Source organism: Centruroides sculpturatus, unplaced genomic scaffold (genome assembly GCF_000671375.1).
Source record: "Centruroides sculpturatus isolate CEXI.00-Female unplaced genomic scaffold, Cexi_2.0 scaffold2121, whole genome shotgun sequence".
Taxonomy (NCBI): domain Eukaryota; kingdom Metazoa; phylum Arthropoda; class Arachnida; order Scorpiones; family Buthidae; genus Centruroides; species Centruroides sculpturatus.
In genome coordinates this window covers 31199-49777 of record NW_019386392.1, presented here as the reverse complement: position 1 = coordinate 49777, position 18579 = coordinate 31199, and the positions used below count along the sequence as shown (strand labels likewise).

The following is an 18579-nucleotide window of genomic DNA, read 5'->3' as shown; positions in this document are numbered from 1 at the left end:
CGCTATGGAAAAGATCGATCGCGCCATCTGTCGAGACAAAGAACAGTTAAATTAAAATTAAATATAAGTCCGATACTTTTTGAACAAACCTCGTATGTGTAGCATCGGATTGGAGTTAGCGTTGTTAGACCAACGGGCGAGAAGTAGACAAACAAAACGCAATTTAATTTAAATAAACCAAAGATACAATAAGTTTATTTACTCGCCAGGTTGATGCAGGTTACAAAAAAATACAAACTTAACTAATTTCACCGAATTGAACACACACTTAATGAACCACCGAACAATATAATACGCGACAGAAAGGTGCGCGTGTAGTTCCTGCCCGACCCGATCGACTAATTCCATAAAAATACGTAAATCTAGAATGATCAGGGACTAAACTTACCCAAATAATCGGTGCAACTAGAGCAAAACTCAGAAAACACTCGAAACAATTAACCGAATCGCATTCAAACAAAACAGAAGACAATTGTCGAAATTTTATTGTCGCGTGGCGACTCGGTTTAATGTTAAAAATTTAGATTTTTTGACAGAATTTCGGGGTTTCCGTGTCGGTCTTTCTATATACCAGGGCTCCTTAAACTATGGTTCGCGACTCCATTTGGGGTCGCGAGAATTTAAGGCAAAATATTGAAAATAATTTGTGAGAGTTTGAAAATGGCACGCTTTGTGTCATAGGTTTCGTGAGTTGCGCTTTATGTCACTTCTGGTGCAGCGAGACAACGATTCGGCAACAATGTAGTGTGAACTAGTGTAGTGTTGTCGCTTTTCAGTGTATTTAGTTGTCTCTTTTCAGTGTATTTAGTTGTCTCTGTTCCATTGTAACACAAGAGTGAACTGTGGTAGTACACAATTATTGTTTTTGCAAATTTGTATATATCTTCATTTTATATTTTTTTGGGTCACGAAAAAAATCACAATCATAAATGGGGTCGTGAATAAAAAAAGTTTAAGAAGCACTTCTATAGACAGATCTCGACAGACTATTTTGCATTTTGTCTGTAGCCTTTCGTTCATCATCACAGAGACGAGGTAGAATCCATCTTGTTAAAGTTAGAATGTTCGAATATTCTGGTAAATTAAGTCGATTTGAGTAGGATTCGACTTGAATGGAGCAATGGTAGAATCTTCTAGAATATGTATATATCTCTTCTTATCTCTTATATATATCTTCTAGAATAGAAAAAACTGAAGCTTAACAACAATATAGAAACGTCGATTCGTCGCTAAAGATAAAGACAACGTGCTGCCAGTTCGTAGCAGTTCACGTTTCTCTGTCATAGCACTAATTTTTTATGGTGTTGATAGTACGAGAAAACAGGTTCTGTGGCCAGGCTTCCATCTGTCTGGATAATGGGCAAAGACGCCGCCACAGCCGTTCGTGATTATGTCATCTCTTCTCGTCTATTTTGTGTCTGGAGTGTTCAGACTCTGCCCGCATATATGTGGCCCTTCACGTATTCACTGTCCCAACATGTCTTCACAATCAGATGGAAAACAATTCGGCGAAAAGGCCATCTCGCTTCCCTCGGCCAAACGATGCGGCCTTTCTCAACTTCGGTCCGTCGAACACGAAGATTTGTATCGTACTGGGATGTCTGGCATTAAAAGTCTTCAAAACAGCGGGGACAAAAAAGTCCAGAAACGAGTTGCTTAACTTTCCCGGCAACATTTAGTGGCACCATCTCTTCTTATATTTTATTAAAAATCTTTCTATATTTTTAACTATTATAACATGGAAGAAAGCTTAATTTTGAAAGTAGGGATGGGTTTTATAAAAGAATTGTAACTGGTAATAACGAGTAAAATCGTCATTAAGTCCAACCCTACCGAGATACACGACGTCGGAATCAATTCGACAAGATTTAATTTGTTTTTCGAGATATTTCTTAAAAGTAGGGAATCACTTTTGCTTGGACGATGCATCAAATGCGGGTTTTATTCCGGTTGCGCTATTCTTCACTGTGGAATTATGTGGTAATGAATGATATAGAACTAATGTCATTTACAAACTCTTCTATATTATCAAGGAGCCATTCTCGAAATACGTCCTCCTAACCCGGATAGAAACCTTTTGATTTAACATTCTTAACTCCTTTTCGGTGGGAAAATATAGGTGTAGTGGCGGAAATCGGTTCGTTTCTAACGATGGGAAGTTTATAGAAAAGGAAATTAAAAATTATCCAAGATTGACAATATGCGGTAGGAATCGGTTTTGTTGATTTCTGTCGAGATGCATCCACTTTTCTTCTCGTTGCCGAGCTTCAGTAACGTTGACAAAATAGAATAAAATCCACTTAACATCTGTAAAATAAGAAAGTCTTTTATTCCAGCCAGTATTTATAATTACAAAAACATAGAATATGAAATGCAGATGCTAAAACTGAGATTTAAAATTTAAATATTATTTAAATAATACACTCGGAAAAATCTTAATGGGTGTCTAACGCATGGCACACATTGTCAGTGAAAAACTAAATTCGGGTCTAACGAAATACACCAGAAAGAGGTACTCACTCTCATGACAAAGTTTTTCTTGATGAAGAAGAATCCTCCGACAGAAAGGCCGATCGGGGTCTTTCCGAATCTCTTCATGAAATCTAGAAACTAATCAGATAAGTTTATTAATCAAATTGTTTACGGTTAAAAGGCGAATTTAATAATTAATCGAGATTTCGAGCGATGTCAACCTTGAGTTTGCTTTCAATTTTCATGTGGACGGAAGAAAATCTTCTGATTTCTATGAAGTTATTGTACAACTGAAAAAGAAAGAAATGAAAATTATTTTGATTAATATTCTATTATTTCTTTAATTATTTTTAAACTCTGCGATTTAAAGTATATTATAGGAGCGATTGAAAACTGTATTTATTGAGATATAACACGAAAATAAAAAACTCCAGCAACGAGTTTCTTAACTTCTCCGGCAAAATTTAAAAGTGTCTGCGTGGGCCCACCCGTTTATAAAGTTTATAATAATAAAATATGCTAACAGATGACTCTATAAATGCTGTTTTAATAGAGAAAGTAGCCGTAAAAGGTACGATTTTTTATTTGAAGTTATATGTTAGTTATATTAAGGTCTGCAATTGCATTAATATTTTACGCGTTCCACGCAATTAAATAAGTAATAGCATAGATTGCTTAAATCAAATTTTAAGTTAGCTCTTTTTGCCCTGTGGCACTAAAGGTTAGTTCACATATTCGTCGTATCTGACGTGTCATTCATTCGCTCTGTTTTTCGCTTTCGCCAACGAATTGCGCTTGGTATGAACTAAGCTTAAGTGGGGCTCTTTTTTACGAAGGCCGTTAGGAATTCGGCAAAGTCATTAACGGAAGAGTAAGCTTTGCTTTACTCTGTCTCGTCCGTACACTCTAACCACTAAGGAAGGCTTTTCTAGTCTCGACACAGTGGGAACATTAAATTAAATAGTGGAAAATATTGTAATTGGATACCGAGACGAAGAAGAGAGTGATAAAAAGAAAAAGTGGTGTTTCGCGTTTGTTTTAATTCTCTATTTTGTCTTTCACTATACAATATTATAATAATAAAATTTTTGCTCTTTATTAGACTACTTTTTTCGTATTGTAAGTTCATCTAATTCGATTATTTGGGATGCGAATACTAAAAAACAAAATAATAAATCGTAAAAGAAATGCGTCATAGCCATTTAATTCGAATGACGATACAATAATTTAAAAATGAAAATTATCCACAAGAGAAACCTATTTATTTATTTTCTACTTTTTATTACGTAAATGAAGATAGCGCTTACCTCAGATGTTAAACGGGACAAAGCAAAGGAAAGAAGAAAAATCAAGAAAAATAAGGCTAAACATAAAATCCAAATCATGATTCTCAGAATCATCTTAATGTCAATGAATGCCGCTACGTAAATGAAAAAGCAATTGACGTAGAGAGCCACGGCGTAGATCAGAGGAAAGACGTATTCGCACACCTCGTTCACCTGTACCAAATCGTCCAAAATTTCCGTGTGCTTTTCTACGCAACTGTTTAAGAAGATCTCCAATCGACTGTGTTCGGCGTGGAAACTCTTCATCGCGGTTGACAGAGTTTTTAATCTTTCGAACATTATAAATCCAACGACGATACCTTGCAAGACAAAAAGGAAAATAACAGCGTTTAAGTATATGAAAGTAACATTTATTAAAATGACACAAAATGCCGCTTCCTCGGGAGATTTCTTATCTCTTATGATTGGAAAACCGAATATATCAAATACTACACTTATACCAAGCGTGACAATAAAGTATATAATAAGTGAAATTAATGAAAAAGCTTCGAGGTATTTGTTTAAGGAGGTTTCTTCTTCGTAAGCGCTTTTCTTGTATTCGAAGTACAGTTTTCTTCTTTTAAATATGCCGAAAAGGAGAGCACAAAACAGATAAATAATAGAATATATCAATCTGATAAAACTATTGCCGGTTCCGTAAACGTATACCCACTCACTGCAGGTTACGCCTTCGAAAAAGGTTTCCAGAAACTGTCGAATTGTTATAGTCCACAAGAAAAGTTGTACCGTATTTTCGTAACACCCGTAAGCTTTGTCCAGGAAGAAACGAAATTTCGGTTTTCTTTCGTTCTTCTGGCAGTTGCAGTTCATAATTATATTCGTGGCGAAGACTTTGGCCGCTCGAAGAACAAAGTCGATCTGACAAACTGGACACCCGGTATTTACACCCGAATCCATTATCGATTGTAATTTAACCCTCCTATAACTAGGGAATAATTGATTTTAAAATTTTCAATTCGCAGGAATAATATTTTTTAAATTCTCACGAAAGTAAAGAATGCTTAGGAGCTAATACTGATGTTTAAACACCGACATACGTTTGTTCGGATGGCAGACGTACACGAATGTCAACTAATTTATAAGTCTGAGCAGTAGAGAATTTCATCCAAGCGCAGCAATTAGAAAACTAATTACGTATTGATTCTGTTCGATCTGAAACAAGCGTATTTGTCGATATTAGTACAAACATTGCCTGCTAATAACTAATTGCATCGTATATTAAAAACTATCTTAAAATTCATATCGATTCGTCCGTCTCACGATAATTATGTGTACTTAGTGGAAAGTTAATGCGAAAATATTTTAGTGAATTAAAAGCTTTCCTTCGTATTAAAGGATGTCGAGAATTTCAATATTTTTCCTGTTATTAAGATATGACCGAACTAATTCCAGAATGAAAATGCATATTTTGGAAAATAAATAAAATAGTCAGGGGAGAACACGCGGTAACCGGTTTCCATCATGAGCATTGGCTATAAACGGCAGAAACTCTTCCCTTTCCCCCTTTAACGAATAAAAGGGCAGACGTTCGGTATTAAATAATTTTATTAAACAAACGATTTGGCTTCGGACAATAACAAAAGCGGAAGACGATTTCCGGTTCTACAAAAGTCGGCCCTTGGGACCGCTGGTCGACCCGTCTGACATAAATCAAAACGTCAGACCTTTTCTGTTTGGAAATAAAATGTTTTATTCGAAACAATAGATGTAAGGTGCATTATAGCGGCTCTTCTGAAATTTTTTATGTTCAAGGACTGGTATTTTTGTGAAATTAAATAAAAATATTTATAAAACGGAACGGCAACGGTCTGCAAACCACAGCGCTTGTGTTAGGATGCGACTATACACACGCGAATTTAGCTGCGCGAGCGAGAAGCGAGAAATATCGCTGGCGAAAGTTAAATTCTGGTTTTCGCATATATCTGACAGGGTTTGATATTTATCGCTTCTCGCTAGATACTCTTGTCGCTCGCGTCTGCATAGTCGCGCACAGAGGCTAAGTTCGGTCGGTTACAGGCAAAGGGTATCGGTGTTTTTACGAATTATTAAATTTTTTAGTTTCTGTAGAGTGTTAAAATCTTTTGTTATAATTACAAATGTAAAAATAATATCTTTACTTTCATATATTAACTTTTGTTATCGTATTATTAAGATAATATACAGCATTTATAAGCTTAGCTTTTTTTATTATGTACTCCACTAAGTTAAAGAATTTTCCTTTGGTTTTCCGCCATTTTCGCATCGCGTCGTAATGACCTAGATTTCACTGACTTCCGATTGGTGGATTGTACCGTTTTACGGCCGTATTCGCGTCGAAAGTTGAACACTGCTCGATTCGTTTTTACGCTGGTTTTACGATCCGCTCGGGCGTGAAACATCACGGTCACGGGATTAAAAGCTTTTACGGCGAGGGATTTTACGCCCGTTTTTATGCTACTGGAATCCATTGTCTTTATATCGATAAAACCGCAAGGAACAGTTAAAATAACGAATAGTGGGAACACTCTCTGTTCACTCTTATCTTTGAATAATATACAATTAATTATGGTACTTTCATAATACGAAAGCATCAGATAATCTCACCGAAAATCACTTATTACATAGATAAAGCGTGCGAAATGAAATTTAATAGGAATACAATGCACCGACGAGTATCGAGCATTCTATATGTTTACATGAGAATGTATGAAATGTAAACATACAGAATGCTCGATACTCTACAGTATGTGTGCTTTATTCGACGATCTATTCATACACGCATAAGCGGTTTAGAATGCAATTTCTACATAAATACAGCAGAGTTTTCATACAGCGACCACTCGATATAGTAATACTATCGACTACTCTTTCGTAGACAGTGTCACCATCTACCAAAGAGTGGTCGATATCACATTAATTCACACACAAACGACGGCTTTTATATTAGTATTTTTTGTATTTATATATTTTATATCGTCAAATAAAAAATGCTTTTATATAATAACCATAATCAACAATTTCAAAATCATATTAGTTATATATAAAGTCTCACATTCCACTTTCAGATTATCTACGTAAATATGATTAGACTCATAACTAGGCTGCACGCTCACGCTTCTTTTATGTTAGTATTTATTGTTATTAATTAAATAATAATTCAAAGAAATTGAATAACATTAGTACTAATTAAATGCAAGGAAATGAATGTTACATTTATAAAAACAACTTTTATTTGCTTTTAATTAGTATAATTTTGTAATTAATTAAAATATATTTAACATTAATTTCGCTTCGATTTTTGAAATGGTATTCACACCAAGTACGAAAATACGAGTAAGAATAGAGGCCAATTCTAACATTACAACTTCAGAATATAAGATTAATGAAATAACTACGGTGTTATTTAACCTGACAATTTACTCGTCCAAATTTATTATTTTCAAACTAAATTTGCTCTTTAGAACGACATTCACATAATTTCTCAGATCTTCTTAAGAGTATTCACCCCATCACAAACTTTTCAATACAATATTGAACAAATGTTAAAACATAACCTAATCCAATACAAAAGAATGTACAACGTTGCAACACGATTTAATTTGCTTCCAGTGAAAAATATTGCGTTTTATCACTACATTTTCATTCGTACCGTACAAAAACTACACGTGCAAATTCTCTAAGTGGTAAATATTCCTCACAATCCAAATTGTAATTTTCGGGTGGATTCAACACTACAAATGCCGAAAAATAGTGATGAACAACAAAGGTAACGAAAGAAAACTCTGCTTTGAACGCGTCCAGTATTGCATTTACACTTTTCTTCCATATTTTAGAAAAAATGAATGAGAAACATCTCTCTTGCACCATTTCCGGTTTCAAACGTTTTAGTTTGTTTAACTTTTCTTTGACCCTATAATAATCGCATTCGATACGTAAAGAAACTGCCCGAACTCTCTCACCATAGAAAGCAATGTCCCTTGTTATAGGATTTTTAAGCGAGTAACCAACGTATGCACCATTCCCATCGTCATGGAAATCGATTTCACAATCGTTAAGTCCGATGACGCTCTTCAGTTTCTCTTCTGGTATCTCGAGTAGCTTCGAAACGTACATTTTTTCTTCATGAATATTAAGGCTTTCTTCGAATGTAAACGAAAAATGACGAATATTAAAGCCCGGAACTAGTGGAAACGTGGCAATATTTATTTCGATTTCGTCTTCTGTTGGTGATTGAACATTAAATAATAGTTGGACGTTTTCTTTTATAATTGAATAAATGGTTAAACACAATACTTGTCGTCGCAAAAGCGATAGTTGAGAAAAATGCAAGTACTTACTGTGCTTACTTTTATGTAGGAAGACACGTGCACGGAATAATTCATCTTCTGTCGGTGTAGTTAAGAGTCTGGGAAAATATGATTTCGCACAATGGCAAACATTAAATGGTTCCAAATGAAATTTATCACTATATCCGACGAAAGAACATAGTTTTTCAGAATTGTCCGCTAAAGTGTTCAGTGTCGAAATTGGTATTTTCTGTTAAAAAATTACAAATTAATTAAACAAAAGTTCTTTCCATTCGTATAGTTTATCACATCAAAGTATGTTTATTGTTCAAATTTTTGAATAGTTAAAATAGAAAAAAGTCAATAAATACAGTAATTTTAACACGTATTAAATGTGAGCTGTTTCTTTTTATTTTGTCTGTTTGTGGGTTATGAATCCTTATTGCAGTCTGGTGAAGCCTTATTCACATCTTTCTGAAATAAAGTGATTTATAGTATGTGATTTCTATTGGTGTGAAATTGACACGGAATATTAATTGTTAGCATTGTGGTTATCAAACTCCTGTAACTATGTCTGATGTGTTGGTAAGAATGGTAAATAATTATTTCACCGATTTTAAAAGTAAAACTTCAGAGTACAAATTTAATACGTGGTAATCTAATTTAACACTTGATTGTGGCGTGCAAACATACTTATATTTTGTCAAACAGTTTAAAATGGTTTTAGCGGCATATGCACGTTAATATGTTAAAAAATATAGCTTTTTCGAGAAGGGAAAACTGGTAGTTCTGTAATCTACAACTTACTTTTAATGAAAATTTACCATTGAAATTAATTATAAGCGTGATGACTAGCAAAAATTAACAATGTTATTTACTGTATCGAGTGGTGAATGTATTTATGTACAAATAAACACTTTAAATTGCAGTTTAAATCGCCTATGCATGTTTGAATACATTATTAAATATGTGTGCATTATTTAACGCTCATTTTATACATTCCCATGCAAATATGTAGAATGATCGCTACTCTAATAAACTTTTAATATAATATATGGAACGTATGTCTTGTACTATTTTCTTGGAATTGCATTCAAATTTTTTGTAAACTAGGGATATACTGTAATTAGTTCTATTGCTATAATTAAAATTAAGCAAGCTGTCAGTATATAGAGTAAAAAATGTAATAATAATTAGATGTATACAAATTAAATACTTAATTACCTTACGAAAGATTGCTATTTTCTTATAAAGGATGCTTTCTGTAACGTCTTTTCATAAAGTACAGTCGACTCCCTATAACACGGTAGATACGTTCCGTTCTTTATGAATCGATTTCTTACGAGTCCTTGCTAATCACAGCCTGACGCGTGTGAAGTTTACGGACTACAGCTGTTTGAAAGGTTTTCTTCCATAAAATTAATCGATTCTAGACTAATTCGACTCAACATTTCCAAAACACGTATAATTTTTTGGGAATAATCCGTATAAACTATGCTATAAACAAAAAATTGTAGGATTACTTACCGAGTGTGCACCGTTTGACATTGCCATTGCTTAAGCTTGTTTTCGTCGTGGAGCAGTACACCAAATGGCGGCCGCGATTTCTGATAAGTTATTTTTCTGCGAAAAATTCGTTGAACTTTGGAGACATCATTAATAGAAATAATTTTTATGGCCGTTGAATAAGAAATGTTTCTTTCACAAGAAATGTATAAAATTAGTGCTGTATTAGACTTACGGTACCTAATTTACATACTGTACAGACGCTAGTAAACTCAACTTACTCGCCTAAACTCTCCGTAGCGTGGCGCTGGACGGCAGAAAGTATATATATAATTATAATAAAGTTATAATAAATTAAGTTAATAAATAATTATATATACAGTACTTTTAATTTATATATAATTTATATATTTATATAATCCTGTACAGACGATAGTAAACTCCATTTACTTGCCTAAATTTTCCGTTGCGTGGCGCTGGACGGCGGAAAGTAGTTCGGCTGCCCAATGACGTTTTACCGAATTATAAAAGTTTTTGTACCAGGTTTGTACTAATACCGTTGCAATTTTTTCGCCGTCTTATAGGAATCGTAATTATAGGAACCCGTGTAGGGGGGTCTACTGTACTTATATTTTCCGTTAAAATTTCCAGAGAAGAAATAGATTCGAACTTTATACGAATTTTAGGACACGCGGAAGGTTATATCCCACTAGGCCATTTCGGTCATAAAAGTACGAGAGACGACGAGAAAATAAACACTTTTAATTGTCGCATTTGCGTCTTTTAAATTATAAAACCGTTTTTAACAAAGAATTACTTTAGAAAATTTTAATTAAAACAACGGTCGTTAATTTTGCAAGATATTCACAATTAATTTTATTCTTGTGTTAATAATTACACCAAAATTGCAGAAAATTGAAGGAAATGTCAACCGCCAGACGAAGGACGATTGATTTTCTCATTGCGGTTGCACCTTAGAAAATAAAATTGTGATTCGTACTTTGACATTAAACGTTAACCGTTTCAAAAACATTGCGGGTGTTTTTTATTTGGCTTTTTTCTTCACAAATTAAGTGCGCGACGTGGCATAAATTTAGAATTTTTTACTTTTCCGGCTCTGTTATAAATAACAGAGAAAATACAGTGTAAAAATGACCTCCCAGAGCCTTCTCCATTCTTGAATTTCTTGAACCAGTGTGTAGCGGGTCTGTTGACTACATCCTTTCCAAATGCCTCGGTTACATTATGGTCACTTTTGAAGAGACGAGAACACAGCACACAACTATATTCTTTCGTATGTTTCATATTGTCAGACATTACTGATGTGTCTATTTCCAATGAAATGTGTGATAAAACTTCCTTTTGCCACTCTACTTATATATATACCACATTAAACGTACGCACGAGCATAACTCGAATTGAAGTGAAAGATGATCAACAACACACAACGATTGATCAATTGTTATCGAAATATTCTTTTTCGGAAAATTATCGTTGCTAATTGTGATTTTCCGCTTGAAAATGTTTAAGTATTAATCGTTATATATTATCCGATTGCTACGAGAAGAGATTTTATAACATATCGCAGCGAGATATGTTTATTTTTAAAAATGAAACATGCAACTAGATTGTTAATAGGCTATAATATGGCTAATTAATTATCAAGATAGTAATTTGGACTACAGATAGATAGTTACGCTGCCTCTCGTGTTAAATTTAATCATTAGAAATAAATAAAATTAATTTAGTTTCGTTATAAATTAAGTGAATTTATCATTTATAAATATATGATATTTATTTTTAAAAGTAATGACCAATTATCTATAGATAATGTATCAAACTATGATTAGAAGTCCTCTAGCGGCGATATTTAAAATCAACTCTCTTCTTATGGTAGTCAGACATTATATGATTTTGTTTACTAACTTTTTTAATTAATTAGGAAAAGAAATCGTCCTAGAAGGAAAATAATGAATTCTATGTATCTAGAGAAATTAAAATGGATAATACACCCTAAAGAAGTTTTAGAAATTGAGTCAGCTGGTTATAAAATTAATCAGTAAGTAGTCATTAAGGAGGAATCAGTGATATGAAATGATTTGAATTTTTGCGCATTATTTGCATATTGTTTTAATTAAATAGTAATTTATATATGTTAGGTAGGGTTATTAAAATTCCTTAAAATTATTTCTGCCCGGTAGACACTAGGAGGGCCTTTTTTCATGTTTATAACGAGGACAACCAGGTAGTGAGGGATTAGTCTGACGAAAAATAGCTAAGGACTTTTTTGTGTGTTTCATTTTTGGCTCTTTCTCTCCTATGGGAACTAAGAAAGCTTTTTTTCTATACCCATCGTAGATTTGGCCAGGTCCACAATGGAGTCGACCGAACTTACGATGAGTATAGGCGATGAAGAACAGCTCATGTAAAATTCTTGAGGAGTTACTTGCCCGGATTCGATTCCGGGTCTCCAAAGCGACTCGGCTATTTTCTTTGACTTGGACTCGAATTCGAATTTTCCATACATTATTTCCAAGCTTCTTGAAAGTCGATTAAAATTAATCTGTATCTAGATAAAGTGATTAAAATCCACGGATGGATTAAATTTACGTTCATGAAATTCGGATTTAAACTTGCTGTGGCCCTCCCTATATTGATATCTTATGAGACCTTTCCTGCCCTACCATACAATAATAAATTTAAAAGCGTGAAACTCATATTATGAGGTCCTGTGTTGCTGTTTATGTTAAGTTACAGTGACAAATCTTAAAAATGGCTCACCAGTGGCCGAGTAAATAAAAATCTGCTTGCGCCTCGCCAACTGACTAGCCATATGGAATTTTCCTGGTTTTCTTCGTGTTAGTAACACTTAAATAGGAGTCCAATTTCTCATAAAAGATCTCCCAGAAGACATTCCCCTCGGAAGATCGTCCGTGACATATTTGATTATGGTTCCGAGTGTAGCTTTGATTGCTTTGATCTCCTTTTTTCTTTAACTCAGATAATTAGCAAAAACCATTATAACCCTTTTATTTATTACCCTTTTATAACTGATCCTCACAACCGTGGTACTTACACCTGACATGCATTCAGCACTTTTTCCGAGAAATAGAATTGACAAACTGGACATCAAATGGTCAATCGATCTATTTTTTTTTAAATAACTTTCTGCACTATAAGCACTAAGAGAGCTTTGTTTTAGCAAGCCAACAATGTGGCAACTGGGTAGAGAAAAACGGTAGTGAGAAACAGCATCTAAATATCCGGATGGACTAACTCCCGAAAAATTCCTGGGGTTTTTTTGGCTAACCAAAATTTGATTCTTGATCCTAGAGCGGTAGGCTGCCATCTTAATCTGGCCATCAGGCGGTATTCGAGACGTCTGGTCACTAACCTTAAGTTTAAATTCGGCCCTGATGCTAAATCTTAATTTAAAACACAAAATGACATTGATGATATTTATAAAATTATTTTATTAATTAATTTACAAATATATTTATAGACTCATAAGCGAATTAGATCTGAAAATAATGAAATTTACTAAATACGGAAAGGAATTCATCAAAAGGAGAAACCTCAATCCTGATGTTTATATTGAAATATGCATACAAATGGCTTATTTTAGGTCGGTTATTTATAGACTCATAAGCGAATTAGATCTGAAAATAATGAAATTTACTAAATACGGAAAGGAATTCATCAAAAGGAGAAACCTCAATCCTGATGTTTATATTGAAATATGCATACAAATGGCTTATTTTAGGTCGGTTTTTTAATATCCTTTTATATTTTCTAAGTTCATATTAACTAATTATTTTACGTAAAGATTATATAAAACGTTAACATCAACATATCAAGCCGCTTCCTTACGCAAATTTAGATATGAAAGATTTGATAATATTCATGTTTCCAGCGAAGATTTAATGAATTTTTTCGAGATTTTTTATGATGAAACTGTCAAAAAGGTAAAAAATATAATCAATTTTTTTTCTTGGATGATGTTGCCTGGGATCTGGAGCTTTAAGGCCTCAGACACGTGTAGATATATACTGTACTTTTTGATACGCAGTAAGTACTCGGAAGGTAAAAAAAACATCGCAAAAGCAACTCCGAATCCGCACTCACTAGGCATAGTTAACTAGGGCCTTGTTGAAGGCCTCGCACATACTAAAATCATCATTGATTATAACTAGACCACATATTCATAAGGTTTTACACAACGTATTGAAAAATAGATGAAATCAAATTAAGTTTGAATACACAAATATCATGTTAAATATAGCATTTTTACCAAAAACAACTCCGAATCCGCACTCACTAGGCATAGTTAACTAGGGCCTTGTTGAGGGCCTCGCACATCCTAAAATTGTCACTGGTTATAACTAGACCACATATTCATAAGGTTTTATACAACGTATTGNGGGGATCTACTGTAATCAATTTTTTTTCTTGGATGATGTTGCCTGGGATCTGGAGCTTTAAGGCCTCAGACACGTGTAGATATATACTGTACTTTTTGATACGCAGTATGTACTCGGAAGGTAAAAAAAAACACCGCAAAAACAACTCCGAATCCGCACTCACTAGGCATAGTTAACTAGGGCCTTGTTGAAGGCCTCGCACATCCTAAAATCATCACTGGTTATAACTAGACCACATATTCATAAGGTTTTATACAACGTATTGAAAAATATATGAAATCAAATTAAGTTTGAATACACAAATATCATGTTAAATATAGCATTTTTTACCAAAAAAAAAAAAATTCTAAGAAATATTTTATTATAGGAAGAAAAAGTAAAACTTTTCCTTAAAGTCATTGAGAAACAAATTGAAATGTATATTTATGTAAGTAAGATATCTGTTCCTAAGACATATTAACAGTCTAGTTAAAAATGTATATATATTTTATGTATATGTGAAGACAGACCATTAATTAATGGAGAAGGTCCTGAAGGATCTTCTATGCTTGAAAGAATTTTCTCACAACAAAAGACAGTATGATCCAGCACTATTTAGATATAAATCGTATCAAGAATATCTAAACTTTTGTCTGCAAATAAAGAAGGTAAATAATTATAAACGGAATCTTTGGAAGATTTTTGTAGGTCTGTTTTGTGCTAGATAAGCAAAATTTAATGAAGAAAAANTAGTAATTTAAAAAACATTTTGAAACACATACGGAACGATAATAATTTTTAAAAATATAATAACACAAAAATGAAAAGGGAACTCGGGTACATTTATCGAGAGCCACAAATAATCCTTCAAAGAGTTGCATGTGGCTCGCGAGCCGCAGGTTGGCCACCCCTGATATAGAGGATAGATTTATTTAGTTTTGATACGCAAAATTAAAGAAGAAATTTGGAGATACTTGTTAAAATTCTCTATATTTACATGCATTTTTGCATTACACAAACTCCAAATGGAGCTCGGAGCAAACATTTTTATAAATTAATTAAAGAGGAATCGGATTGGAGATAGTGTTGTTAAACCAACGGGCGAGAAGTACACAAACAAAACGCAATTAAATAAACCAAAGATACAATAAGTTTATTTACTTGCCAGTTGATGCAGGTTACAAAGGATACCAACTTAACTAATTTCACCGAATTGAACACACACTTAATGAACCACCGAACAATATAATACGCGACAGGAAGGTGCGCGTGTAGTTCCTGCCCGACCCGATCGACTAATTCCATAAAAAATACCTAAATCTAGAATGTTCAGGGACTAAACTTACCCAAATAATCGATGCAACTAGACCAAAACTCAGAAAATACTCGAAACAATTAACCGAGTCGCATTCGAACAAAACAGAAGACAATTGTCGAAATTTTATTGTCGCGTCGCGACTCGGTTTAATGTTAGAAATGTATACTTTTCGACAGAATTTCGGGGGTTTCCTCGTCGGTCTTTCTATAGACAGATTTCGACAGTTTATTCTGCATTTTGTCTTCCGTTCATCCTCACAGAGACGAGGTATAATCAATTTTGTTAGAGTTAAGACGTTCGAAGATTCTGGTAAATTAAGTAGATTTGAGTAGGATTCGACTTAAATGGAGCAATGGTAGAATCTTCTGGAACGAATAGAAAAAACTGAAGCTTAACAACAATATAGAAACATCGATTCGTCGCTAAAGATAAAGACAACGTGCTGCCAGTTCGTAGCAGTCCACGTTTCTCTGTCATAGCACTAATTTTTTATGGTGTTGATGGTACGAGAAAACAGGTTCTGTGGCCAGGCTTCCATCTGTCTGGATAATGGACAAAGACGCCGCCACAGCCGTTCGTGATTGTCTCTTTATCTCTCCTCGTCCGTTTTATGTCTGGAGTGTTCAGACTCTGCCCGCATATATGTGGCCCTTCACGTATTCACTGTCCCAACATGTCTTCACAATCAGATGGAAAACAATTCGGCGAAAAAGCCATCCCGCTTCCCTCGGCCAAACGATGCGGTCTTTCTCAACTTCCGTCAGTCGTGCACGAAGACGTATCGTACTGGCATGTCTGGCATTAGAAGGCTTCAAAACAGCGCAGACAAAAAAAGTCCAGCAACGAGTTGCTTAACTTTCCCGGCAACATTTAGTGGCACCATCTCTTCTTATATTTTATTAAAAATCTTTCTATATTCTTAACTATTATAAAATGGCAGAAAGCTTAATTTTGAAAGTAGGGATGGGTTTTATAAAAGAATTGTAACTGCTAATAATGTGTAAAATCGTCATTAAGTCCGACCCTACCGAGACACACAACGTAGGAATCAATTCGACAAGATTTAATCTGTTTTTCGAGACATTTCTTAAAAGTAGTTCAGGCGATGCATCAAATGCGGGTTTTATTCCGGTTGCGCTATTCTTCACTAGGGAATTATGTGGTAAACAATGATATAGAACTAATCTCATTTACATAGTCTTGTATATTATCAAGGAGCCATTCTCGAAATACGTCCTCCTAACCCGGATAGAAACCTTCCGATTTAACTTTCTTAACTCCTTTTCGGTCGGAAAAAAATATGTGTAGCGGCGGACATCGATGCGGTTTCTCTACGAAATCGGTTCGTTTGTAACGATGAGAACTTTATAGAAAAGGTAATTATAAATTATCGAAAACTGACAATATGTCGAAGGAATCGGTTTTGTTGTTTTCTGTCGAGATGCATCCACTTTTCTTCTCGTTGCCGAGCTTCAACAACGTTGACAAAATAGAATAAAATCCACTTAACATCTGTAAAATAAGAAAGTCGTTTATTCGAGTGTTTATAATTACAAGAACACAGAATGTGAAACTCGGATGCTAGAACTGAGATTTAAAATTTAAATATTGTTTAAATAATATACTCGGAAAAATCTTAATGGGTGTCTAACGCGTCGCACACATCGTTAGTGAAAAACTAAATTCGGGTCTAACGAAATACACGAGAAAGAGGTACTCACTCTCGTGACAAAGTTTTTCTTGATGAAAAAGAATCCTCCGACAGAAATACCAATCGGGGTCTTTCCGAATCTCTTCATGAAATCTAGAAACTAATCAGATAAGTATATTAAGCAAAATAGATTACAATTAATTAATTATTAAATTATTAAAGTATTTAAGCAGTGTCAACCTTCAGATTGCTTTCAATTTTTATGTGGACCGAAGAAAATCTTCTGATTTCTATGAAGCTATTGTACAACTAAAAACAAAAGAAATGAAAATTAATTTAATTTATATTTTATTAATTATTTTTAGAATAAGTTCGCGTTAAACTCTGCATTGTAAAGTATGTTATAAAAGAGATTGAAAACGGTATTCATTGCGATACAACACGAAAATAAAAGACTCCAGCAACGACTTCGTTAACTTCGGCAAAATTTAAAACTGTATGGCGCTACCAGTCTATAAAGTTTTAATAATTAAATATCTTAACGGATGACTCTATAAATGCTGTTTTAATAGAGAGAGTAGCCATAAAAGGTACGCTTTTCTATTTGAAGTTATATGTTAGTTATATTACGGTTTGCAATTGCATAAATATTTCATACGTTAAATAAGTTAAATAGCATAAATTGTTTAAACAAATTTTAAGTTAGCTCTTTTCGCCCTATGGCACTAAAGGTTAGTTCACACATTCGCGAAATGGCAAAATTCGCAGGAAACCACGTCGTGTCCGACGTGTCGTTCATTTCCTCTATTTTTCGCTTCCTCCAGCGAATTGCTTTCACCAGGTTCCTCCAGTCTCGACACAGTGGGAACACTTAAATTAAATATTGGAAAAGGTTATAATTGGATACCGAGACGAAGTGAAGAGAATGATAAAAAGAAAAATTGCTGTTTCGCGTATGTTTTAATTCCCTATTCTGTCTTTCACTATACAATATTATAATAATAAAATTTTTTATCTTTATTTGCCTACTGTTTTCGTATTGTAAGTTCACCTCATTCGATTATTTGGGATGCGAATTCTAAAGAACAAAATAATAAATCGTAAAAGAAATGCGTCGTAGCCATTTAATTCGAATGACGATACAATAATTTATAAATGAAAATTATCCACACGAGAAACGTATTTATGTATTTTTTATTTTTATTACGCAAATGAAGACAGCGCTTACCTCAGATGTTAAACGGGACAAAGCAAAGGAAAGTAGAAAAGTCACTAAAAATAAGGCTAAACATAAAATCGAAATGAGTATTCTCAGAAGCAAGTTTATGTCGATGAATGCCACCACGTAAATGAAAAAGCAATTGACGTACAGAGCCACGGCGTAGATCAGAGAAAAGACGTATTCGCACACCTCGTTCACCTGTACCAAACAGTCCAAAATTTCCGTGTGCTTTTCTACGCAACTATTCAAGAAGATCTCCAAACGACTGTGTTCGGCGTGGAAACTCTTCATCGCGGTTGACAGAGTTTTTAATCTTTCGAACATTATAAATCCAACGACGATACCTTGCAAGACGGAAAGGAAAATAACAGCGTAGAAATATATGAAAGTAACATTTAT

The 18579-nt window shown here is 34.0% G+C and overlaps 1 long non-coding RNA gene across 1 annotated transcript; it reads left to right on the top strand.

Annotated features, from left to right (window-relative positions):
- The first annotated feature begins 11531 nt into the window (after positions 1-11531).
- On the top strand, positions 11532-13480 carry LOC111614807. The gene is made up of 3 exons (XR_002754992.1): positions 11532-11648; positions 13230-13352; positions 13416-13480. It is a non-coding gene; the product is annotated as an uncharacterized LOC111614807 (long non-coding RNA).
- The last annotated feature ends 5099 nt before the right edge of the window (positions 13481-18579 follow it).